General features: G+C 56.1%; 1 long non-coding RNA gene across 3 annotated transcripts; it reads right to left on the bottom strand.

Moving 5' to 3' along the window:
* Positions 1-1107: 1107 nt before the first annotated feature.
* On the bottom strand, positions 1108-22416 carry LOC144329841 (uncharacterized). Of its 3 annotated transcripts, XR_013395509.1 has the most exons (5): positions 18720-22416; positions 17197-17270; positions 8925-9122; positions 5495-5686; positions 1108-5363 (listed from the first exon to the last, which is right to left on the bottom strand). It is a non-coding gene; the product is annotated as an uncharacterized LOC144329841 (long non-coding RNA). The 3 variants fall into 3 exon arrangements; XR_013395507.1 differs by lacking the exon at positions 5495-5686; XR_013395508.1 differs by lacking the exons at positions 1108-5363; positions 5495-5686; positions 8925-9122 and adding an exon at positions 9153-9817.
* Between the last annotated feature and the right edge of the window lie 1722 nt (positions 22417-24138).

A 24138-nucleotide genomic window follows, 5' to 3' on the forward strand; every position in this document is an offset into this window, starting at 1 on the left:
CCAACCAGCCTGAATTGGGAAGCAGGGGCAGTTCTTCCCTTTGGCCAGCAGATGGTGCTGCTCCCCACAGAATCCTTTGCTTTCGGGCAACTGTGAGCAGTGATTTCTGTCACTCTGTTAGTGCTTGCTTCCTCCCTACGTGTCCCAAGAATTTTCTTGGAGTCAGCCGGGTGTGGTGGGTCACGCCTGTAATCCCAGGACTTTGGGAGGCCAAGGTGGGCGGCTCACGAGGTCAGGAGATCGAGACCATCCTGGCTAACATGGTGAAACCCCGTCTCTACTAAAAAACACAAAAATTTAGCCGGGCGTGGTGGCGGGCGCCTATAGTCCCAGCTGCTTGGGAGGCTGAAGCAGGAGAATGGCGTGAACTCGGGAGGTGGAGTTTGCAGTGAGCTAAGATCATGCCACTGCACTCCAGCCTGGGAGACAAAAAAAAAAAAAAAAAAGAATTTTCTTGGAGTCTCCACTGTCTAACCATAACTTGAAGCCCCTCATTCTTCCTCCCTCGAGTAGCCCTCAGGCATGCTAGACTTTGCTTGCCCCTCTGCCAGTTTGGATCCCTGCCTTCCCCGCTCCTGCCTGGCTTTAAGACAGCCCTGCCACTGTCTGCCATTTAACCACAATGTTGAGGCCCAGCATGAAGGTGAAACTGCTGTGGCCTGTATCCATGGCATCTGGCGGATATGTTTTCTCATCTTGCTCCTGTGACCTGCTCCTCCCCACAAATTACACATCTTTAGTTGTGGCTAAATCCTAGGGAGTCCTGGAGTGTGGCCTCCCCGTGACATCAGCAAAGCACCCTTTGCCCCGTGGACTGGTGTTCACAGTGCACTGCCCAGCTCTGTGGGTGTGATCTATCAGCTGGCAAAACAGTTCCTGCAGTTAGGCCAACATCACTGGCCACTGCAGGCTGCTTTCCCCTCTTCCTAGCCAGGCATGGGGTCTCACACTTGCAGTCTTAGCTACTTGGGAGGCTGAGGAAGGAGGATGGCTTGAGCCCAAGAGGTGAAGCTGCAATGAATTATGAATGTGCCACTGCACTTCAGCCTGGGTGACAGAGCAAGGACCCTCTTTTTTTTTTTTTTTTTTTGAGACGAAGTCTTGCTCTGTCACCCAGGCTGGAGTGCAGTGGTGCAGTTTTGGCTCACTGCAACCTCCGCCTTCCAGGTTCAAGGATTCTGCTGCCTCAGCCTCCTGAGTAGCTGGGATTACAGGTGCACATCACCACGCCTGGCTAATTTTTGTATTTTTAGTAGAGATGGGTTTCACCATGTTGGCCAGGCTGGTCTCGAACTCCTGACCTCAAGTGATCCGCCCACCTCACCCTCCCAAACTGTTTGTATTACAGGCATGAGCCACTGTACCCAGCCAGAACCCTCTTTTTTTGTTTTGTTTTTTTAAAGAATTTTATCTCCTGCAGTATAGGTTGAACTTTGCTGCAGAATTCCCTAACTACTAGAACAAGAGGATCTCTTCATGGCCTCTATTAGCTGAGAGGGCTAATGGGAAGCTGCCCATTTTTGATGACCCCTCAGACTCCCGTCTTCCTCCAAAAGCAGATGTGGGGGAGGGGTCCCGTTGAGTAGAGCGCATCCTAATTCTGTTCTTCGCACTGTCCCAGGAGGTTTGGAGGGCTCCTGCTTCCTTCTCCCCATGTGGCCTAGGCTCCCCTTACACCTACCATAGTCAGCTGAGGGCCCAGGGTCTTTGTCCCCCGACTGTGAGTATAAAGCTTAGCTTGCCTCTGAAGGGGTCACTTTCTTACTTAGAGAAAACAGACTGCGGCCTCTGTCTTTGCACATAATGAGCGCCTAATACATGTTAGTTAAACAAACACTGCCCTATTGCTCCCTGCTCCCAGAAGGCTTGGCTGAAGCAGCCTGGGACACCCCTGCCCCTTCTGTCTTCTCCCAAGCCAGCCCATCTGGTCCTAGGCTGCTTCCTCCTTCCTGGGAAAAGGCCCCAGGCTTCCCTGGCAGGGACAGAATAGGGTTCCGGTGAGTCAGGGCAACGGGAAGCCACAGCTCTTAGATCCCTGGAAGCCAAGCAAGACCTGGAATGGAGAGCGGAGCGGAGGCCCTCAGGACTTTGGCCCTAAGCCTGGGGGAGGGCCAGAGGGGGGTGGGGTGGGGGAGCAGCTGTGTGGGCAGGGGCCAAGATGAATGAGCTACTCCTGGAGCGGTCACTGGAAATAGGAGGAGTGGCCACAGGCAGTGACGCTGGGACCAGGGCAGGAGGCCTGTAAACAAGGAAGCCACCTGGGGGAGACGCAGGGCGGTCACTGGTCCTGGGGAGCAGGTGCTTCCTGAGGCCCGCCCTGGAGAGGGCCCTGGGGGCCGCCCCGCCGAGTCTGCAGCAGGCGCTAGGAGGCGCCGTCTACCGGCTTCCAGAGCCCACCGCTCCCTACCCTGGCTCCCTACCCTGGCTCCCGGGGGTGTGGCCGCCGGAGGGTGTGCCGGCCCAGCGTCCCAGGCCCTGCTGGCCCGGCCTCTCCCTCCCTTCTGTCACCGCAGCCAACTGGCCAAGGGCACCAGCCCTGGAGAGGGCTCAGGGCTCAGCCTGGCCAGCTCGGGTATGAGCTCATTCCCCGAGACCACCAGTTCTAGTTCCTGCCCCTCCCCCAAAGGCTCGGGTCGCAGGCTGGGGCCTGGCACCCACCCCAAAGGTTGGGAGGGGGCTCCGAGGCCATCAGGCTCCAGGCCTCCGTTGGCTCTGCCCCCTGGCGCCAGGGAAACAAAGGTTAGGGGCCCAGAGGGAGTTATCTGGCCCCATCCCCACCGGGTGGGGGAAGGGGGACAAGAGGGGGCGCAGTTCCCCTCCACTCTCCCAGCCGTACTGATTCTTCGAGACACTTTCACAGGCGGAAATTCCCAGAGGTCAGAGGAGGGAAACGGTTAATTCCTTTTATTCAATGGGTCCCCCCTACACGCCTCCCCCCAACTTCCTCCCTCCACTTCCCGCCCCCCCTGTGTGAACAGGAAGTGGAGAGGAAAAGGCTCTGAGCGGAGCAGCTGGGAGCAGGAGGCAGGGAGTGGGCGGCGGGCTTGGTGCCAGCCCTGCCCCTCATGCTTAGTTGCCGGAGGGCCAGGCCAGCCGCGGCCTGGGAAAGAACCTGCAGCCCCGCTGGCGAGTGACAGTTCAACCGGGAAACAGCAATGTCCATGCCCCCTTTCCTTAACCTGCTCCCAGGTTACAGGCTGCTGTCCTCAGGGTGCCAGACATCTTCTGCTCAAGAGCCAGCTGCCCTGGCCACCGCAACCCCACCTCCACCACCAGGCTGGGCATCCCGAGGCTGGCAGGCATCTCTTCAGGCAGCCGCCAGTCCTGGCACTGGCTCCCTCACTCAGCCCCTTGGCCCTGCCAGCCCTTTGAAGCTCACGCAGTGCTTCCTGTTTGGGGCGGGCGATGCCAGGGCCCCTCCCCCACCATTGTTCTAGAGAGACCATAGGTCCATCTGTTGCCCCATGGTGGGGCCCCTAGGCAGTGCCACACGGGAGCAGCACCACAAAGGACCCTGCTGGCAGCTTTGCTTATGTGGGGTGAGACTGGGCCCTGTAGCAGGTTGAGGGTGAATGGTGGTCAGAGGCAGGCCTGGGGCAGGCAGTGGGACAGGATGCTAGAAAGTTCTGGTGTTGGGGCAGCTGGAGCCCTCAGCTTTTTCCTCCGCCTGGAGCATGGAGATGATATTCAGGGAGCCATGCATGCTGAAGCCACCAGGAGAGGCCACCATTCTCATGCCTGGATTCCCAAAAGGAAAACTGAGGCAGAGGGGCAAACTTTGGTCTAGGATGACCAATAAAAGGGCCACAAAATAAGGTTGTCGTTTCAAGGGGATTGGCCCCTCTCCAGATGCCTGGTAATTGGGTGCTTTCCTCTCCCTGAGCAGCTTTACCGTGGCTCAGCTTTCACCTTGAACCAGCCCTTACTGAGCAGTCAGAAACCATACTGTGAGGTCAGGAGAGGTTGCACGGCCTTAGTTTGGTGGCCAGCAACCCATGTCCACTGAGAATAAGCTTGGGCAGAGAAAAGGGAAAGGGTCACTGGTCTGGCCCCCAGGAAGGTGGCTGCTGCTTCTGGTTCCCAGGCTGCTGTGACCAAAGGTCTGTTTGTGTTTGCCAGGTGCAGAGGCAGGTGCCTGCAGCTCCCCTTCCCTCCATGGCATGATCTCCCAGTTCTGACCCTTGACCTGCTCCCTACCGGCATCCCCATAGGGCTGGAAGGTGAACCCCACTTCCCTCACCAGGTCCTCTGGTTTCTCTTCCCAGGCCAGGACCTAAACTGTTCACAACTCCCAGCAGGCCAGAGCTGCAGAGACCTCAGATAGAGACTGTAAAGTGCTGTGGAAGCCTTGTTCAAATAAAAACGTTCATGAATGTCCAGTACTTGAAATTGATATGCTGAGATTCTCCAATGGAAACTGGGCTGGAGGCACACACACCCCTGTTCACTGAGCCTGTTCTCCTCTCCTAGCTCAATCTCTCTCTCTCTGTTTTTTTTTTTTGTTTTTTGTTTTTTGTTTTTTTGAGACGGAGTCTCGCTCTGTCGCCCAGGCTGGAGTGCAGTGGCTGGATCGCGGCTCACTGCAAGATCCGCCTCCCGGGTTCACGCCATTCTCCTGCCTCAGCCTCCCGAGTAGCTGGGACTACAGGCGCCCGCCACCTCGCCCGGCTAGTTTTTTGTATTTTTTAGTAGAGACGGGGTTTCACCATGTTAGCCAGGATGGTCTCGATCTTCTGACCTCGTGATCCACCCGTCTCGGCCTCCCAAAGTGCTGGGATTACAGGCTTGAGCCACTGCGCCCGGCTTTTTTTTTTAAAAATAGAAACAACACCTTGCTGTATTGCCTAGGCTGGTGTGCAGTGGCGCGAACATAGCTCACTGCAGCCTTGAATTCCTGGGCTCAAGTGATCCTCCCGCCCCAGGCTCCTGAGTAGCAAGGACTATAGACGCCACACCTGGCTAATTTTTATTTTTATTTTTTGTAGTGACGGGGGTCTTGCTAGGTTGCCCAGGCTGGTCTTGAACTCCTGACTTCAAGCAGTCCTCCCACCTCAGCCTCCTAGAGTGTTGGGATTACAGGCCTGAGCCACTGTGCCTGGCCCCCTATCCCAATATCTATAAGATGCCAGGATGCCCAGGAACCCAGTTTGACAGACACCGTGCTGCTGATCCCACCTCCTGACTTTACAGCTGCTGAATTGCAGAAGACAAATTGGTAGCTAACAGGAGGCTCCATCCTGGATCCTGCCCCTGTCCATGAGATTCAGCCTTGATTAACGGTGTTCCCATGCTGGTTGTGAGCAGGGCATCATCCTAGGTCCTTCTTTATACTCGTTTTCCATCTCCAGCCAAAATGGGTTGAACTGAGGAACAAGGACATACTCTGTAGAAAGGCAAGTGCAAGTCTCTGCTCTGCCCCTACCAGCCATCAGGCTAATCAAGCCCTTAGAACCTCAATTTCTTCTCCTGTAAAATGGGAATAACTGTTACAGACCTGGAAAGGCTCTCGCGAGGCTGAAATAAGAGCGGTGCTGCCCATCTGTCAAGGTAGCCCGGGGCCTGGCGCCCAAGCAGCCCCAGGCACTTGCCCTCTTCCTTTTTACTCTGTGCCTCCTTTCTGTAGGCGTGGGACCCTGAGACCTGTCCCAGCCCTTCCCTCACAAGGCCCTCTGACTTCTTCAGATATCTGCGTGGGATTGGAAGAAAGAAGCTTGCTTGAGTAGGTTTTTCTGGTTTCTTGATGAATGGCAATTCTAATGAAAAGAGGTTCAGGATGAGAATGAGAGGAAGCCCACAGGCATGTAGAATATGGCCACAGGTGGGACAAGAATGCTTCCTTGGGATGGGGGGCTTGGTTCCCTGAAGGAAAGGAGACAGGGCACTACTCCAGCGCCAGGAATCTCATAGGACAGGCCGAGGGGGCTGGGCAGACACCATGCTGGCCGCTGATCAGGCATGACTCCTCTGCCAGCCTGCCCTCGCAGGCCAGGCCAGAACTTGCACAACAGTCGGCCTGGCTGGCACTCTCCCGGGAGCTTCAGGAAGTCCCCCTTGTCCTCCCCTTGACCTTTGACCCCTTGGGCCTGCTGCCGACCAGACCAGAGTATGAGGCAGATGTTCTCTCTTTTACCTTCTGTTCCTGGTCTTTCCCTCTGAGGCTGGAACTCAGAGATAGCTCAACCCCCCACCTTCCAGCTCATCCTTCCCCAAGCTCTCAGCACGGACCAGCTGGAGCCTCCACTGGGCTGCTCTCCACGTGAGCCAGTGTGGATCCTTGGCCACAGCCAGCAGGACACATGCAAGTACCCCGATTCCAGACATCCTCACAGGTGTCCTGCCCGACTACCTCCCTGTCCCAGGCCCCAGCAGGTGAAGCAGGAACAGCAGACAGAGCCTCCTTCCCTCCCCGGCATCCTCTGAACAGCCGAAGTTGGAAGAACCCTAGATATTGTTCCACATTAAACTATGCACGCCTCGTGGCACTCAGTTTCACAATCAAATAACTCCCTCTGGTTTTCTAGTGGAATTTTTGCTTTTATTTTATAGGGTTTCTTGGCTTCTTTTTTTTTTTTTTTAAGCAATCAGTCTAAATTTGTCATCACACATCCCCCATTTCCGCCCCTAAGGGCCTCCTTTTCATCCCCTGGAATCTGGAAACCATATGTGTGGGCAGAAACCCCCCAGCATCCCCCACTGCACCCTGGCCCAGCCTGGCCTCCACAGGGACAACCGTGTTAGCTGGGGAAGAGTCTACACTCCACACTGGGGCTAGAAAGGGAGTTTCTCTTTGGACCTTCCCAGCTCAAGCCATGGAGAAGCCGTGTGGTCTAGTGGTTAGGGCTAGAACAGATGGGTTCTGTTCCTGGCAATCTCTTTGACTAACACCAGAAGCCTGGGAAAGTCCCCTTAACACCTAAGGGACTCAGTTTCCCCACCATCTGAGGGGCTCAGAGTTTCACCAGCTAGCTCATCTCCTACCTGCCTTGGTGGAAAGAGTTTTTGATCTGGAATTTCTGCTATGTCACTTACCAGCTGCTTGACCTTGACAAGTTGCTTAACCTTTCTGAACCTCAATTTCCTCATCTATAAATTAGAGACTATTATTGTACCTACCACCTGGCTATTGTTGGGATTAAATAAGAAAACATATTCTCAAGGGCCTCGCACCAGACGTACTGTGAAAGCTCAAGAAGCAGGCGTTGTGACTGTTAACAATAAGTAGAAAGGCACAGAGAGGTGGGAGTGTGTTCTCACGAGTCTGCCCTGAGCCAGACCTGTCTGCCACTGCCTCTCCTGCTCTGCCTGCCTCGTCCGGACCTTCCCTGGGCCTCCTCTACTCTGGAAGGCAAGGATGCGTTACCAGTCATTGTGGATCAGTGCTGAGTCCTGGCTGCTCGTCCCTGTCTCCATGACGACCCCAGCCCCTCCCCTCCTTCCTTCCTCAAGAGCTTTCTGTTTACTGTAAACAGCTGCCCCAGCTCAGCCCTAGCTGATCCCCCCACACCCAGGGCCAGCCAGACCCTCTCTGAACCCGGCCTGGCCTGGTGTGAAGGTCTGCACACTGCTTCCTGGGCTCCACAAGGCCTCAGACAAACTCTGTGTTTCTACCTTGCCTGGCTGGGAGGGGAGAGGAGGAGCAGAGGGGCCTGTTACCTCAGACCAGGGCAGCCAGGGCCTCAGAGACAAGGAACAGATGGGGCGTAATGGAGAAGGACCACACCAAGAGAGTTTGGTGGAGACATCTCTGGCTTGGCCTTAGACTGACCCGGGTTCAAATCCTGGCCTAGATTTGCTCACCGCATGACCTCAGGCTGGTCACTTAACTTCTCTAAGCTTCATTCAATTTATCGATTTGTAAAATGGAGACAATAATACCTCCCTCAGAGGGTTGGCGGCTGGGCAGATTGGTAATAATGCAGGTAAAACCCCTGGCTCAGGTCTTGACACATTGCTAGCCTACAATGATGGTGGCTGGACTATTATTTCACTTTTCAGGTCCTCTCCTTCTGCTCAGCAACTTTGCATAAATCCCTGCCTGTTCCTTGACCTGGCTTGTCTCAATCACACAAGGCTGCACATACATGTGCACAAAACACATATACATGTGTACACAGCAAACGTATGAGCTGGGTAATGAAATGAAAACTCACAAGTGTATCTGAGGCACAGGAGACTCAATGAGAGCAGAGGAAGAGTCTGTTTCCTAAGCCCTTCCACAGGCCTGAGCTGGGACACCCATGTGTGCCACCATCACCAGGGCACTAATGACTTCCTCCCTCTTCCTCCACTTGGTGTCCAGGATTGCACCCACCCTCCCTGCCCAGTGGAGCACAGTGCAGGGATACAGGGAACGCTCTATGGGATAGCTCCCCTTTCCTGTGGGCCAAGCTTTCAGGGCAAGATGGTCTGGGATGTGAGGCTCCTGGCTCGCAGCTCCTGATGGGTCCAAGTTGGCTCCCTTGACTCACCAGCATCCTTGGAAGTGCTGGCTAATTAACGCTGCCTTGTGAGATGAGATTTAGACCTGCCATTTTTCTTACCACCAGGCCCGCCCAGCAGCCCTGGGGCAGAACCTGGGGTTAAGCAGGGGCATTCATCGATTTGAGTCATTCCCCACAAGCCCATGAGTAAGTATGGTGCTGGATTTCCAGACCCCTGTCCCCTCCCTGAGATCCCTGTTGGGGTCTTCCAGGGCTGGGTCTCTGTTGGTTGCAGGTACAGCCCTGGGGTTCTCTTGAGCAGGGCGTGGCGGCTGGCGGCTTTCAGGCCTAGCTAACTCCACTGCCCCCACATGGTCTTGCCCACAACCAGGCCTAACTCCAGCGTTTGTGTGCTCATCCCAGCCTGGCTGCATGAGAAAGGAGAGGAGCCCCCAGTACTGAAGTCAGCCCCGCGGGTTGGGCTGGAAATTCCCCACTTCTTACCTTGGCCGCTTGAGGAAACAGCCTCCCGGCAGAGGGCCGCCTCCCGCCAGGGACTTTTCTCCTGGGGATGACATGGAATGCAGTGCAGCTGCAGGGACCCCAGCCTCACTGAGCCACACATCGACCAGCCTGAGGGGCAGGGGAGTATGTCGGTCACACAGGACCACTCTCTCCCTTGCAGGGAGCTTGGCAGCAGACCTAAAGGGGGAACAGGGAGAAGGAGGCCATGTGGACTAGTGGTGGCCAGGAATGTCCAGACTGCTGCGTGGTTCTGTACCTGGAGCTCACCAGCCCTTCCTCCACACTCCCTTTCCCCACCCCAGCACCCAGCCTGAAACTGGCTTCCAATAGGATGGAAAGCCCTCACTGATCTTCCAGGATGGTGGTCTCCAGACTTTTTTTTTTTTTAAAAACAGATGGGGGTCTCACTATGTTGCCCAGGCTGGTCTTGAACTTGGGGCCTCGAGTAATTCTCCTGCCTTGGCCTCTCAAAGTGCTGAGATTACAGGCGTGAGCCACTGTGTCTGGCCTCCCAAACTTTTTTTATTATGAATATTTATGCATACACTACAGTAAAAACACATATTAAATATTATTAAAGTTTTATTTATTTATATACATTTTTGGAGACCGAATTTTGCTTTTGTTGCCCAGGCTAGAGTGCAGTGGCACGGTCTCAGCTCACTGCAACCTCCGCCTCCCAGGTTCAAGCATTTCTCCTGCTTCAGTCTCCCAAGTAACTGGGATTACAGGCGCCCGCCACCATGCCCAGCTAATTTTTTGTATTTTTAGTACAGACGGGGTTTCACCATGTTGGCCAGGCTGGACAGGCTGGTCTCGAACTCCTGAATTCAGGTGATTCACCTGCTTCAGTCTCCCAGATTGTTTTTTAACTAAAAAATAAATCAAAATAGAAATCATATTTCCTCCCATCCCCCCAACAAATGCCTCACTGGCCCCATACAGGCCACTGTGGAGCCCACCATGTGGATAGAGGAAGACAGAGAGCCTCTCGGAGCAGACCATCACCCTACAAGAGGATCCAGGGCACGAGAGAGCGACTGATTTTCTTAATCCATTGCCAACCACATTGAGTAACCCACATCTGAAGCCGTTCTATTTGTTGTTGTTAACTTGAAATGAAACTTGGTCATCTTAGGCAAGGCCCTGTTGCTGTGGTGGTAGTTGTGCTGCCAGTTCCTACCCCAAAGGCCCAGGCAGCCTGTCCCATCCTAGGACCACAGCACCCAATGTAGAAAGTGAGAGTTTATCAAGGAAGAACACCCAGCCTGTTTGTGTGTGTGTGAGTGTGAGTGTGTGTGCACATGTGTATGTGTGCGTGCACGTGCTGGCCCAGAGTGTGTCACTCTAACAGAACCTGCCCGGTGATGGCCTCTGCTTTCTGGTCTGCTCGTCTGGGAAGCCTCACTTGTGTCACACAGGTACCGAGACACCTGCATTAACCCATCTGATGGAGGCCGGGCGCGGTGGCTCAAGCCTGTAATCCCAGCACTTTGGGAGGCCGAGACGGGCGGATCACGAGGTCAGGAGATCGAGACCATCCTGGCTAACACGGTGAAACCCCGTCTCTACTAAAAAATACAAAAAACTAGCCGGGTGAGGTGGTGGGCGCCTGTAGTCCCGGCTACTCGGGAGGCTGAGGCAGGAGAATGGCGTAAAAACCCGGGAGGCGGAGCTTGCAGTGAGCTGAGATCCGGCCACTGCACTCCACCCTGGGCGACATAGCAAGACTCTGTCTCAAAAAAAAAAAAAAAACCCATCTGATGGAGTCATAGGAACCCCTGACATTGAATTAGAATCTTTCTCTCGTCTACATCCTCACCACATGGCTATTTAGGTAGGTGAGGCAGGCATCAATTTGTCCATGGTGGCGGGCAGGGGGCGCCCACGGCACAGAGAGGTTCGGGAAATTGCCCAAAGTGACACCATCTGGTGGAGCTGGGTCTCGCGTGTGCTCACACCCTTCCTAGGTGTCTTTTCTCATGTTCTGCCATCCTGGTCCCACAGGGCTGCTTGACAGTTCAGAATTCTGGCCTGGGAAGAATCAGTTCCCAAGGACCCTGGGACCTTTCTCCTGTAGCTGCAGGGCAGCCTGCCCTTCCTGCCCCACTAGAGAGAAGGCAAGCCCAGGACCCTCTCCTTGTCCTGAGACATGTGGGCCCGTGCATAACAGTCTCCGCAGGAGCAGGGTCCCTGCTGGTAGAGGAGAGAGGCCTGACTTTTCTGCTAAGGCCAGAGTTGCCCCTGGCTCCAGCTCGCCTGACTGGATCTGGGGCCAGGGCTTCCTCCTTCACTCAAAAGCTCGGCCCTCTGAGGGTGGCAGGGCGGGAGGGTGAAGGGCTCAACCTCTCCAGCCCCTCCCCCCCTCACTGACAGCTGTAATCTGCTTGGGAAAATCTCTTTTTTTTTCTGCACAGGAAAAAATATTAGTTGTCCCGATAACAAGGAAAACAAAATCTAGCGCAGGGCATCAGAGACTTCCTGAGGCGGGAAACAATGTCCAGTGGAGAGCTCAGTGGAGAAGGCCCGAGCCGGGAGGCCAAGGGGGAGCTGAGAGAGGACACTGGTCCAGTCCTATCCGGCCAGGGGGAGGGGCATGACAGATCGAGGAACTCGGAAAAAAGATTTCCCCCCAAAACCTTGAAGTCTGGGCTGTTGAGCTATATCCGGGAAATGATTCAGGAGCAGAGCACGTCCCTGCCTGGGGCCAGGCCCCATTGGCTCAGGTGCTCCGGGTCTACCTTTTTTCCCTCCCAGTCCCCAGCCTGCTCTCCCAGGTGCTACTCCCGGCCTGGAGGCCTGGAGAGTGAGGCAGTAGCGGAGGTGGTAGCTGAGGCCACAGGTGCCCCATAGGCAACCCACGCCCCCTCCCGCCCCCCCGGGGCATCTTGCTTTGTCTGCCCACAACTGCTTCCCTGGGTAACTTTCCACTAAGGGAGGGGGTCAAGAAGATGAGGACCTCTCCAAAGGCCTGGAGACTCTGGTCCCCTCCACCTCTACCAGGAGACTGTGGCAGTGGGCAGCGGTTCTAGGAGCTTGCCATGGGGGTGCTTATGAGGGAGGGGCTCCAATCCCAACTGCCTAGCCGTGGATGCGGGGACACTGGGCTGTTGGGTCCAGTGGGCGTGGCCTCTGAGCACTGTGGGCCTCAGCGAAGGGACAGGAGGAGGAACAGGAGGCCCTGTGCTTCCAGGTAGCAGTACCCTTCAACCCTAGCTGCACACTGGGTCACTGGAGAGCTTTTGGAAAATACCAGTGCCTCCAAGGCCTCATCTCAGAACAGTTCTATCAGGGTGCCCACAGGAGCTACTCAGGTGATCCTGTTGCATGGCCAGGGAAGAGAACTCCTGCTCCACAGCCCTGTAACCCTTTGGTCACTTTCTGGCTGGCCCCTTCCACCTCTGCCAGCAGAACTGGCCCCTCCGTTTCAGATTGGAGCCCCTCAGAGATGCCCACCTAGCCGGTGGCTGCCCGAGGTGCCCACAGAGTTCCCTGCCCCAGCTGGAGGCCAGTTGTCCAATCCAATAGCAGGTTCTGGGTTACCCCCACTCCCTCCCTCTGCTCCTTCTCTTTCCCCCTGGGCAATGATGCTGGGGCCTTTGTTCTCAGCCAACAGGAGTGTGACCAGAAACCTACCCGCAGTTTAATTACAGTCCCACTCAGTGGCCATAGGCTGGCCACGGTCCTCATTCAGCCTGTAGCTAGGCCAGCCTGGCGCAGTTCCTCCCCACGTCCCAGGGTCATGCCAGCTTTGTTTTCAGGAGGACCCGGTACTCCTTCCCGCCCAGTGCCTCAGCCCTTGCTCTGCACAAGGCCCTTGGGGAGGTGCAGAGGGAGGCCTGGGCTCTGAACACAGAAGCTGGGACCTTACCCAAGCACGGGGGGCCCTGGCAGGGTACTGACGCTGTTGCTTGCTAAATCGTGGGCTGACACAGTAAAATCCTTGAAGTCAGAGAGGTGATTTCTGGTCCATTTTTGATTGGTTACAAGCATGTACCAGTCACCTACTAAGCACTGGGTCTGTGGGGGGATATGCAGAGGGAGAAAGTCATAGTTCCTGCTCTCCAAGGCCTTTTCAAGGCAGAGGGAAGGACAGTGCTTACAGTAATGAGCTACCACAAGGTAGTACCATTTCTATTCCCCGCAACCTTTCCAGGAACTCCCCACTGGCATGGCATAGGGAATATTATTAAGTGAAATATGTTAAGTGAATATTTGTTACTTAAGTAGAGCATAGAATGTCCCTTCTCTGGCATTACAGATAGAGGGAGACATCTCAGGGGTCAGGGACAGAATGAGTTTCAATTGCATCAAATGTTGGAGAAGGCCAGTCGCGGTGGCTTACACGTGTAAGCCCAGCACTTTGGAATGCCGATGGGGGCAGACTGCTTGAGCCTGGGAGTTCAAGACCAACCTGAGCAACTTGGTAAAACCCCATCTCTACTAAAAATACAAAAAATTAGCTGAGTGAGGTGGTGGGCACCTATAGTCCCAGCTACCTGGGAGTCTGAGGTGGGACGACCACCTAAGCCTGGGAGGTGGAGGCTACAGTGGCCTGCGATCCTGCCACTGCACTCTAGCATGGGTGACAGAATTTATATAAATATATATATATATAGCCATGTTGGAAGAGGCAGAGGATGGAATGAACCCGGAACTGCAAGCTCGCCATAGAGGAGCACTCACTAAGATCCCTTTTGGTTCCTGGCCAGGCTGTTACTAGCTGAGGGGGCTTGCAAGTCCCTGGGGTCTGTCTAGAGGGCCTCTGCTCAAGTGGTCTTGCCCACCTGGAGGTTCACCAAAGCCTGAGAAGCAGGACCACAGAGCAGGCTTTTTTCTCCTCTTACGGGGGGCTTCTTGCTCTAGGATTCCCAGGGGTCTCTCCTTTCCCTCCGGAGGAGCCCAACACAGCCCTTTCCCCCACTGAGGTATTTTCCAAACAGGTGGAGGATGCTGTGGCCCAGTAGCCACCTGGCTGCGGAAGAGGGGAAGCCCAGTGCACGTCCCTGCGGCTTCTCTCAAGCTGCGGCTGCTCCTCACGAGCTTAGGCTCTGACCCTTGGCCTGGGCAGTGGGCAGCAGCTTCAGGAGCTTGGAGTGAGGGGGCTTATGAGGGAGGGGGTCCAGTCCCAGCTGCCTAGCTGTGGGTACTAACAGGCCACGCTGGGGCGGGGTCGGGGGGGCAAATAGATTGAGGGGGGCACCACCACCTGCTTTTCCTTGTTTTGTTTTCAGGGCACTAATTACTGTGCTGAGCTCCGAGCTGCCTAATGAGGCCGTTTGGATTTCCTGTTGTTCTGGCTTCCCAAGACCCTTAAAGGGCCAGCATGGAACTGAGAGTGTGATCTGGGTGGGACACCAACTCCTCTGGTGGGGGTAAGCACAGAGGGGCTATCCCCGGATTTGGCTTGAATGCCAGGGGCAGTGAACGGATGAGGGGCTGGTCCAATTCGCTGCTCCCACGCCTCTGTGAGTACCCGCTCAGAAGTGCCCGTGCCGGAAGCAGGAGCTTCAGAGTTGCGTAGCCTGGCCAGGGCATGGGGTGGGGAGGGGGAGGCAAGGAGGCCAGGGCTGAGGAGGAAAGGCTGGTGATGTCACCAGTGCCCAGACTGTGAGAACCACTGCAGCCCCAGGCAGGAGGGAAACGCTGTGATGTCCTGCCTCCCCACTGGAAAATAAACACTTGTTGTCTGAGCGGGCAGTACCACTTCCAGAGGGGCAGGCTGGTGAGCCTAAGGGCCCAGAAACAGGCCCGAGCCCAACGTTGGGCAGAGATCTTTGCCCAGGCTGGATGCAGGAAGGTCAGGCTGCCCCCCACCTAGCCCCACTGTTACACACCACCCAGCAAGGCCCATGGGCTGTGCTGGTCCCCTCTGCACCTTAGGGCTCTTCTGTGCATGCAGAGGAGCTGAGCGTGGCTGAGCCCACTTCCTCAATGGACTGGCAGGGCAGGAGGGCACTCATTTGCCCGCCTGTGTCTGCCTCCTATTTGGGGCACAGTCTCTGCCCCAGGACCTATCCCAAGTGCCTCTCAGGCTGCCCCAGGCTGTGAGTCCCCTGGGCCCCTAGTATGCCTGGCCTGCAGCACCCTCCCCCCCAGACAGGGTGACGACATTGTTGTTCTTATACGGGGCCTTCCGCCTGAAGTTCCGGCTCTGCTAAATGGTGGGAATGAGGGTCCACGGGACAAAGCCAGCCTGGTTCCCGCAGCCATCTCAGAATGGACGGAATCCCCATTGTGTGCGGGCGCCTTGTGCCCACCCTCCCCTTACCCTCGCCGGACGTTGCCAACAAACAGCTCATTGAGCCCAGGGAGGGGCCCAGGAGACAACAATGTCCCCCAGCCGGCCAGAGCAGTGAACTCAGCTAGGGGTGGGAGCTGCCACGGAGGCTGGAGGGTGATGATCTCAGCCTGGGAGACCTGAGTCTGACCTAGGTCTGGCCTCCCTGGTGAGGGTGAGAAGGGCTGACCTGGCGGCCTCACCCTGGCTGCTCCACCCCCAGCTCGAGCTGGAAGCTTCTCGTGGCCCAGCCTAGGGGGCCAAGCAGGTACAGCAGGCTGTCCACAGGACCCAGCAGAGCCATCCCAGGCCCAAGGGGCTAGTGGACCCTCCCTCTTGCAGTGCCATTCTGGAATTCCCTCCTCAAGGCCTAGGCCAAAGCCCTCCCAAACCATCAGCCCAGTGCCAAGCATGTGTCGGGACTTTCAGATCCACAAGAGGCTGCACTTTCTGTAACCAGGACTATCTAAAGAGCATGGAGCACCCTGGAGAGGGGGTGAGAGTCCTATCCCCAGAGGTATTCAAGTCATTAGTTATTGAATGTGGTGTTGGTCCAAGTGCCCTTCAGAGCTCACCTCACCCTGAGCTTCTAACATAGGGCCCCAAATCATTCCCCCAAGGTCCTCTGGACTCCCTTTTTGCGTTCCAGGCTTGAGCCAACCTTTCTCCTCTTCCAGGCAGTCTGGGCTGCCAGGAAGGGCCTCGGGCCTCTAAGGGGAAAAGGAGGCAGGGGAGAGGGCTGACCAGGACAGCAGCATGGCCAAAGCTGCCCCCACTTTCAGTATGGTTGCCAGGGAAGCCCTGATGCCAGTCTCATGTTTGCAGGGGCCTGTCTGGAAAGCAGAGGGTGAGAGGAGAGAGAAGCTGCCTTCAGGGAAAATGTGGAGTCTATCTCAGCCAGTCATCAGGCCTCTGGCATTCTCAGGTGCATAGGAGCCACCAACTCAGGGATAGGACTCAGAAATAAGTGCTCACCTGGTCACCAGCCACAGATAAGAAATGTTCCTAGCTGCCTCTGGGCTTCTTTCTGTACCTCCCTGCTCCAGACTACCCTGCATACTAGTGCTAGAGAGCATGCAGAGGGCACTCTCCTCTGTCAAGAACCCACAGGCTCCCTAGCACCTATCAATCAAATCCAAATTCATCTGCCTGCTGGGTTTCCATGCCACAGCTATGTAACTTCATGTCCCCCCCTCCACAGGCAAAGTCTCTGCCATATGAAGCCAAATGAAGCCATACTTGTTTCATTTGCACCCAGATCCTTTGCCTCTCTTCATTCCCCCACCAGGAATGCCCCTCTTGTCTTTTTTTTTTTTTTTTTTTTTTTTGGGTGGGGGGATGGAGTCTCGCTTTCTCACCCAGGCTGGAGTGCAATGGCATGATCTCGGCTCACTGTAACCTCTGCCTCCCAGGTTCAAGCAATTCTCCTGCCTCTGCCTCCCGAGTAACTGGGATTACAGGCGCCCGCCACCACACCTGGCTAATTTTTGTAGTTTTAGTAGAGACAGGGTTTCACCATGTTGCCCAGGCTGGTCTTGAGCTCAGGCAATCCGCCCGTCTCAGCCTCCCAAAGTGCTAGGATTACAGGTGTGAGCCACCGCACCCACGCCCCTACCCCCTTCTCTTTATCTAAATTCTGTTCTTTTTCCAGGCCCAGTGTAATCCCTCCTCCCCTACAAAGCCTCCTGTAACCCTCGGGGCCCCAGTTCCTCTCTGAAGCCTGTTCCACAGGTTATCACACTCCTTTTCATGTGCTTCTATCTCATTTCCAGCTGCTGTGAACAACAAGGGCTGAATTTTATGTTCCTCTGTGGCCTTACTAACCCGAGCCCAGTGCTAGGCATGTGGTAGACCTCATCCACAACTGAGTGGCTGATGGACCCAAACTCTGCATATGCACATCACACACACACAGGGTCCTGGGAACACTAACCATGGGGCCTATAGGGCCATGCCCCAGATAGAATGTACCTTTGGCATGTCTTCTTTTCTCTTGGTGGTGGTTTTGATAGACTTGTCCCAGGTCTCCCCAGCTTCCTCCTTACCTGGAGAAAGAGTGTAGTAAGGGGATGGGGGTTAAGCCACAGGAGGAGAGGAGGGGAGGCAGGAGAAGGGAGTCAGCCATGGGGAAGCACAGGGATCTCAGCAGCCACAATGGCTCCAACAATAGCAGTGTTCACGCTGCCCAAGCAGGACTCATGAGACTGGGGCAAGTGGGCTCAAGTGTGAATACCTATTTCTTTTCTTTTCTTTTTCTTTTTGAGACAGAATCTTGCTCTGTTGCCCAGGCTAGAATGAAGTGACATGATCTTGGCTCACTGCAACCTCTACCTCAGTGGTTCAAGGGATTATCCTGCCTCAGTCTCCTAAGTAGCTGGGATTATAGGCACCCACCACCACACCCAGCTAAATTTTTTTAATTACTATTTTTAGTACAGATGGGGTTTTGGCATGTTGGCTAGGCTGGTCTTCAAACTCCTGGGCCCAATGATTTGCCCACCTTGGCCTCCTGTGCTGGGATCACAGGTATGAGCTACTGTGCCTGGTTGATGTCTATTTATTTATTTATTTTATTTACTTTTATTTTTATGGTTTTGGGACAGAGTTTTGCTCTTGTCACCCAGGTTAGAGTGCAATGGCTCGATCTTGACTCACTGCAACCTCTGCCTCCCAGGTTCAAGCGATTGTCCTGCCTCAGCCTCCCAAGTAGCTGGGATTACCGGCACCTGCCACCACGCCCGGCTAATTTTTGTATTTTTAGTAGAGATGAGGTTTCACCATGTTGACCAGGCTGGCCTTGAAGTCCTGACCTCAGATCCATCTGCCTCAGCCTCCCAAAGTGCTGGGATTACAGGCGTCAGCCACTGTGCCTGATTGATACCTGTCTATTTCTAAACATACAGAGTTGGTGGAGGCTGTTACTGAAACCCCTGGTGCTAAACACCCTAACTACACTGTCGCTTGGGAAATTCTCTATGAGCTCCCAGATCTAAAATCCAGCCTGCCCCTTTGCTGCAAAATTTGTGTGGCTGGACAGCTCCACTGGGCTTGATTTTCTGAGAGCTGCACCCGGAGGGATGGGGGCAGGAGAGGCAAAGTGAGCTTGGCTCACAGTGGTCTAAACGTTGTCCGGAAAACTGCTTGGGGCTCCCAGGGAGCCTAGCTCCTGGTGCCTCCAGGTCTCTCTGGACTTCTTCCCTGGGGAAAGTCTAGACACAAGGAGAATTCTCTGGGCTGGGGTTTCTTTGCTAATCACAGGCAAGGCGAGTTACTCATTAGCAAGCATCAACGTGCAATTCTCATCAGTTCAGGGGAGAGTTCAACCTGGATTAACAACTGGGATCCACTGTATAGACACTCTGTCATAGGAAGTTCTCCCATACGTCTAACCTAAATCCTTCCTGCCACAATTGAAGCCTGTTTCCTCTCATTCTGACTGTGGTGGGAGAAGGAGACAGCCGGTCATCATCCTCTGCTTAAGACCCATCACCTACTTGACCATGGCAGTGGGATTCCTCCTCAGCCTTCTCCGGAAACAGTGGCCTGCCTGCTCAGGCCGTTGTTCACAGTTGGCATCTGTCCCCCGACTCTCCCCGTTTCTTCCTCTGTGTCTGAGAGTATTTGAAACATGACTTCCTGGTTCAGGCTTGACCCTTCTTTCCAGGGAGTCTGCTGGGGAGCAGGGCCGATCTAAGTACAGCCCACTCCCAGGATGCCCCAATGGGAGAGAGTGAGGTGTGGCCCCATCCCCGCCTTATGCTTGCTTCAAGTCCTGGGTGGCAGCTGGGATCAGAGATCAGAGGCTATGTGGAAAAATGAGGAAAGGTCAGGGTTTCTTCCAGGAGATGAATTGTCACTCAGTGGGGTGAAGGCGGAGGACACGCAAGGACCTGGGGACACCAAGAGATCGGGGCAGTCATGGGCCTGGATGCTAATGGAAGGCCAGAGCCAGAGGAGGGGTGTGAAGCTGCAGGGGAAGGTGGGGCTGGGAGAGCTTCCCAGCTGGCAAAGGTCACAGAGGAAATAGGTTTCAGGGATGGGCAACCAGTATCCTGAGAGGGGGCAAGAGGAGAGGACAGTGAGGTGAGCACAGCCAGGGTGGAGGATGAGCAGGTAAGGAAGCTTTTACAGGGGAGGCAAAACCTCAGGGTAGGGAGGCAGGTCCAAGAGGTGGCTGAACCCCTGCTTTCAGGTCAGGCTCTGCTCCCCCACCCCACCATGTCCTTCAGCACAAGTTCTCTTTTGCCCCAGTGACTCCCAGCAATGCTTTGCCCTGTGCCCTCCATTCTCTGACCCTACAAGACCTCTCAGAGGCCTCTGAGCCCTATAGGATCCAGGTGGGGAGGCAAGGACAGGCCCAGGCCAGGTCTCCCACCTAGGGGTCTTCATGCAGAGGCTGCCCTGAGCCTTCCCTCCCTTTCCCTGAGCCTCCCTGCTTGCTGGCTAGGGTAGGGACAGGAAGGAGCTAGGGAAGGGGAAGCTGGGGGCTCTGGGAAAGTTGCTGCAGAGGCTGCCCTAAACCCTGGCCTGCTCCATGGCTGGAAATACCCACTGCGTGGCTCCTGGCCCTAGCTTTCCAGGCATTCCCTGGGTTTGGCAAACGAAGCTGGGGCAGCTGCCGGGTCACCATAACTCAAGCCCTTGCAGCAAGGCCTATCTAGGCTTCTCCGGCCGGCAGGTCTTCACCCTGCCCCCTCTTCTTTCTCTCCTGCTGACCAGCACCCAGGAGGCCTGGAGAGAATGTCTACCGGCCATGAGTCATGGTTAGAAGATGCTTCTCATGTGGAGGACCATCAGCTTCTCCTCTCTTGGGCCCATTGTCTCTGCAGACCCAAGCTGTTCTTCTCCAGAAGAAGACGGCCCAGTCTATACCAGTTACCCCAGTGCCAGGCAGCTCCTGCACTGGAGCTTCTGAGAAGGCAAGGGAGTCTGCAACTAGCCTAGGCCCTCGGGCTCCTGGGGAACCTGGGAGGAGGAGACGGGAGGCCCTCCTGGTCTTGTGAGAAGCAAGAGCAGGGACTCTGTCTCCTGCCAAGGGTCCCATCCACTTGGATATCCCTTCCTTGGCACATTTGTGTCATGAGCCATCCGCCAGTGGACCGTCCAGCCCGGTCAGTTTGCTCTCTTGGTGACACAGAGAGGGCTGATCTGCCAGGACCTCCAAGGACCAGGGCAGAATATGCCCCTCTTTCTTGCCACAGGCCTCGGCTCTGAACTGCCACCATGAAGGAGGGGGGATTCCAATTTAAAACCTACACTTGGCCCTGGCAGGAGTGCCGTCTTGGTTTCCAAAGGCCAAGACTGTGAGCGGTTAGTTCCTCCAAACCTTCATATCTTCCCCAAACCCATTCTCAAAGCTCTAGTCTTCTCCCTCTAGTCAAGAACTTTGTCACACCCTTTCGCCACAAAAAGGACCTCAAACAGTTGGCTTTTTCCACAGGGTCCGGATCCCTTCTGAGCCTTACCTAACTTTCCTCTTTTTCCCCACCCTCTGCTCCTCATGCCTCATCCCTTATGAGCGTTTGTCTTTGGTTCTCCTTTTTCCTTCATTTCCTTCTGGAACTTATTTGCAGTCAGGGAGCTCCCCTCCACTCCAAGTCTGCCCCTGGCTGCCTGGATGTCACCTGGGGGAAAGGAAATAACTGTTTATTGGGTTGCATGAATGCATAATCTGATACAGTCCCTCAGCCACTCTCCAGGGCTCCAAGGTTGTTATTATTGTTATTATTACTATTACTATTATTATTTGAGACAGAGTCTCGTTCTGTCACCCAGGCTGGAGTGCAGTGGCGTGATCTCTGCTCACTGCAACCTCTGCCTCCCAGCTTCAAGCAATTCTCCTCCCTCAGCCTCTTGAGTAGCTGGGATTACAGGTGAACACCACCATGCCTGGCTAATTTTTGTATTTTTTTTGGTAGAGACGGAGTTTCACCATGTTGGCCAGGCTGGTCTTGAACGCCTGACTTCAAGTGATCCGCCCTCCTCAGCCTCCCGAAGTGCTGGGCTTACAGACATGAGCCACTACACCCGGCCATCCCTATTATTATTATCCCATTGCACAGATGAGAAAACTGAGTGTAGAGCTAGAGTTAAGTTACAAGCCCAAGACCACATGGTTAGGAAGTGTCAAGAAGCAGGTCCATGTTAGGCTTATTCACCAGACTCACCTGGGGAGTGGGGAGGGACCCGTTCCACTTGCCTCCTCCCCATCTCTGCTCAGTCCCCCTGAGGGAGATTCTTCAGAGTTTGATGTCCCTCAGCGCCCATGCCCTACCCTTCCTTCTAACCGGGACCCTTCTTATCATCAGTCACTGCATTCTGTTCCTCCCTTGAAGCCCCCAGATGAGTTCTCAAGGCCACCAGCAAGTCATCACCTTCCTCTCTCCTCGGCCAGTCTCAGGCCTGTTCTATGGGGAACCCACTCTGTCCTGCGGGAAAAACCCGCAGCAGGCGGTTCCTTGTGGGGGCTCCAGAGAGAGGTGAAGGAGGCCACGCGGGGCACCGCCCGCTGAGCGGGAATCCCGTCCCTAACCGCTGGCGCCCCTCGAGGGGAGGGGCGAGGGCGGAGGTGGTTCTGCTGCGGCATCTGTCCCAGGCGGGCGGGAAGCTGCTGCATTAAATTGTAAAATCGATTTATTGACCGGCAGGTGCGAGCAGCGGCAGATGGAGAGTAGCCCTGCCGGGGCGCATCTGCGGGGAGCGGCGGCATCGATCCCGGCCCCCCTCTGAAACCCGTCGGTCCTGGGCCTTTCTCGCCAGCTCACTCCCAATTGTAGGGCCAAGGTCCTCGAAACTGCGGCGCCTGAGTGGCTAGGGTAGCTCGACTCCCTCCCCCAACACCCTCCTGGCCTCAGGCCCCGGGCTGCGCCCCCACGGCTGCCAGGCTCTGCCAGTCCCACTGCCCCAGTTGGCACGCGGCGGGCCGGGCTGACGCGTGGCAGCGCCCTGCGGCAGATGAGGCACGCGCCGGCCTCATTTCAATGTGAATGGATCGAATGGAGCAGCCATGTGGCAGCAACAGTTTGCAAATCTCCACGCCTTCTGTGCAGCTCCCCGGCCGCCGCTCCCTACACGTGGCCCCTTCTCCGCAGCGACCGCGGCGGCGCCCCTCAAGGCTTAAGCGCCCCGCCCAAGCCAGGCCTGCTTCGCCGCCCCTGGTCTGCCCAGCGGGCACGGTGGCCCGGCCCCCACCAAGTTCCTACCCGGGTGCAGTGTGCCCCGCGAAGAGCGCCGTCCCCTGAGAGGGGGTTGGGGAGAGGAGAGGCAAACCGCGCTGAAGGTCTCGGAGCTGCGCCTGCGGCCCTGGGGAGGGCACGGAGGCTACGCTGCCGGGAAGGAGTCCCGAGGCTCTACGCGGCTCCCGTTGAACCCCAATAACCCGGGGTCAGCTTGGGGACACGGCTGGAAGGCGACCTTGGCGTTTCCCGGTCCTCAGTGCCGGTTCTTCCGGCTGGGGGACAGTGCGCAATGGCTAAGCGTAGGGGGACAGCAGAAGCAGAAGGCCTCTAGGGGCAGAGGCGGTGGGCTTTTCGTGAAGCCAGGCCTCGACCCTGCACCCGCTTCCGACGCTGGGGAGTGTTGAGGGTGCGGTCGGATTGAGGAACTCTGGGCCTGCGGAGGGTCAGTGGTCGTTCCGACTCTGGGTCTATCTGTGCACCCTCTCCACGGTGTTGTGAAGGGTCTGCGTCAGGGGCGGGGGCAGCCGACTTCGACGGGGGTCCAGCCCCACGGTGATCCGTGGCCTCCCATCGCCTCTCAGCCTTCTGCTCCAGTGAGCCCCCAGGATGACGCGTGTAGCGTTCTTCCGCCCGCCAGTCCTAAAGTCCCGAGTGGGAGAAGAAGGGAAAAGCAGCCCCAGCTGCGGGGCGGAGAGAAACACTTGCGGCCTTCGCATTGGGCTTCCCACCCGCAGCGTGACCCTCTTCTGCTCAGCAAATGTGGGCAAAGCTCGACCGCAGCGTGTGGGAGCGCTCGTAGGTACGCAGGGCCAAGGGTGGCAGTGTCCTAGCCCAGGAATGAGCTTCTGGGACAGCGCCTCCGCAAATAGGTGTTTCATGAATGTCTTTTGATGCTGAGAATTTAACCCTTTCCTCTTCTGGTCAGAGCCTTTCTAGATCTCTGGGATCCCCTGGGTTCCGCCTCTCTGAAGATGATAATCCCAACTTTTGTTAGGTCCTTGATAATTTGCAAAGTACATTTGGGCACATTAGTCTGGGCGTGTATGAGGGAAGAGAGTGTTCCAGATTTTCCAGTATTGGGAGAGATGCCTTGTGTGGGACTAGAAGTCTCCCTTGAGGGTCAGGTAAGCAGGGCCAGCGCCAGAAAAGGAGGGTGTTTTTATTAACTCCTGGGCCAGGATTTGGAGTTGAGAGAGGACAGGGCTAGGCAGGGCTAGATGCCAGCTTGGAGGAGAGCAAGCAGCACCCGCTGGCATCTTAGAGAGGCAAGTCCAGGGATCCATAGGGTATAGGCGGAGAGAAGATCTGGGAGCCCACTTGCCAGGAGCGCCGGGAGGCACGCCCCGGACTCCCCCTCCCTCGGGCCTGGGACTCCGCCTGCCCATAACCTACATTAACTCCCGAGCGCAGCCTGGGCCCATCTGCCGCCCCGCCCCACCTCGGTTCCCCACGCCAACCCGCTCGCGCCAGATGGTGACTGGGAGGGGTGGCCGTGCGTGGGGGACCCCGGAGCCCGTCTCCTCACCTCGCCCCTCCCCCAACCCACGCTCCCAACCTCTTGTTTCTCATCCTTCCCCCCCCCACCCGCCCCCGAGTCCTCCACCACCACCACCCAAGTCAAAAAAAAAAATCAGACCATGCTCGGCATTGGCAGCTGTTGGGCTCCTCGCCGCTCCCCCACCCTTACCGCCTCCCCCGGGTTCGCGCAGCGTCCCGGCTCCCCCCGCGCTGATCT

Source organism: Macaca mulatta, chromosome 7, assembly GCF_049350105.2.
Source record: "Macaca mulatta isolate MMU2019108-1 chromosome 7, T2T-MMU8v2.0, whole genome shotgun sequence".
Lineage (NCBI taxonomy): Eukaryota > Metazoa > Chordata > Mammalia > Primates > Cercopithecidae > Macaca > Macaca mulatta.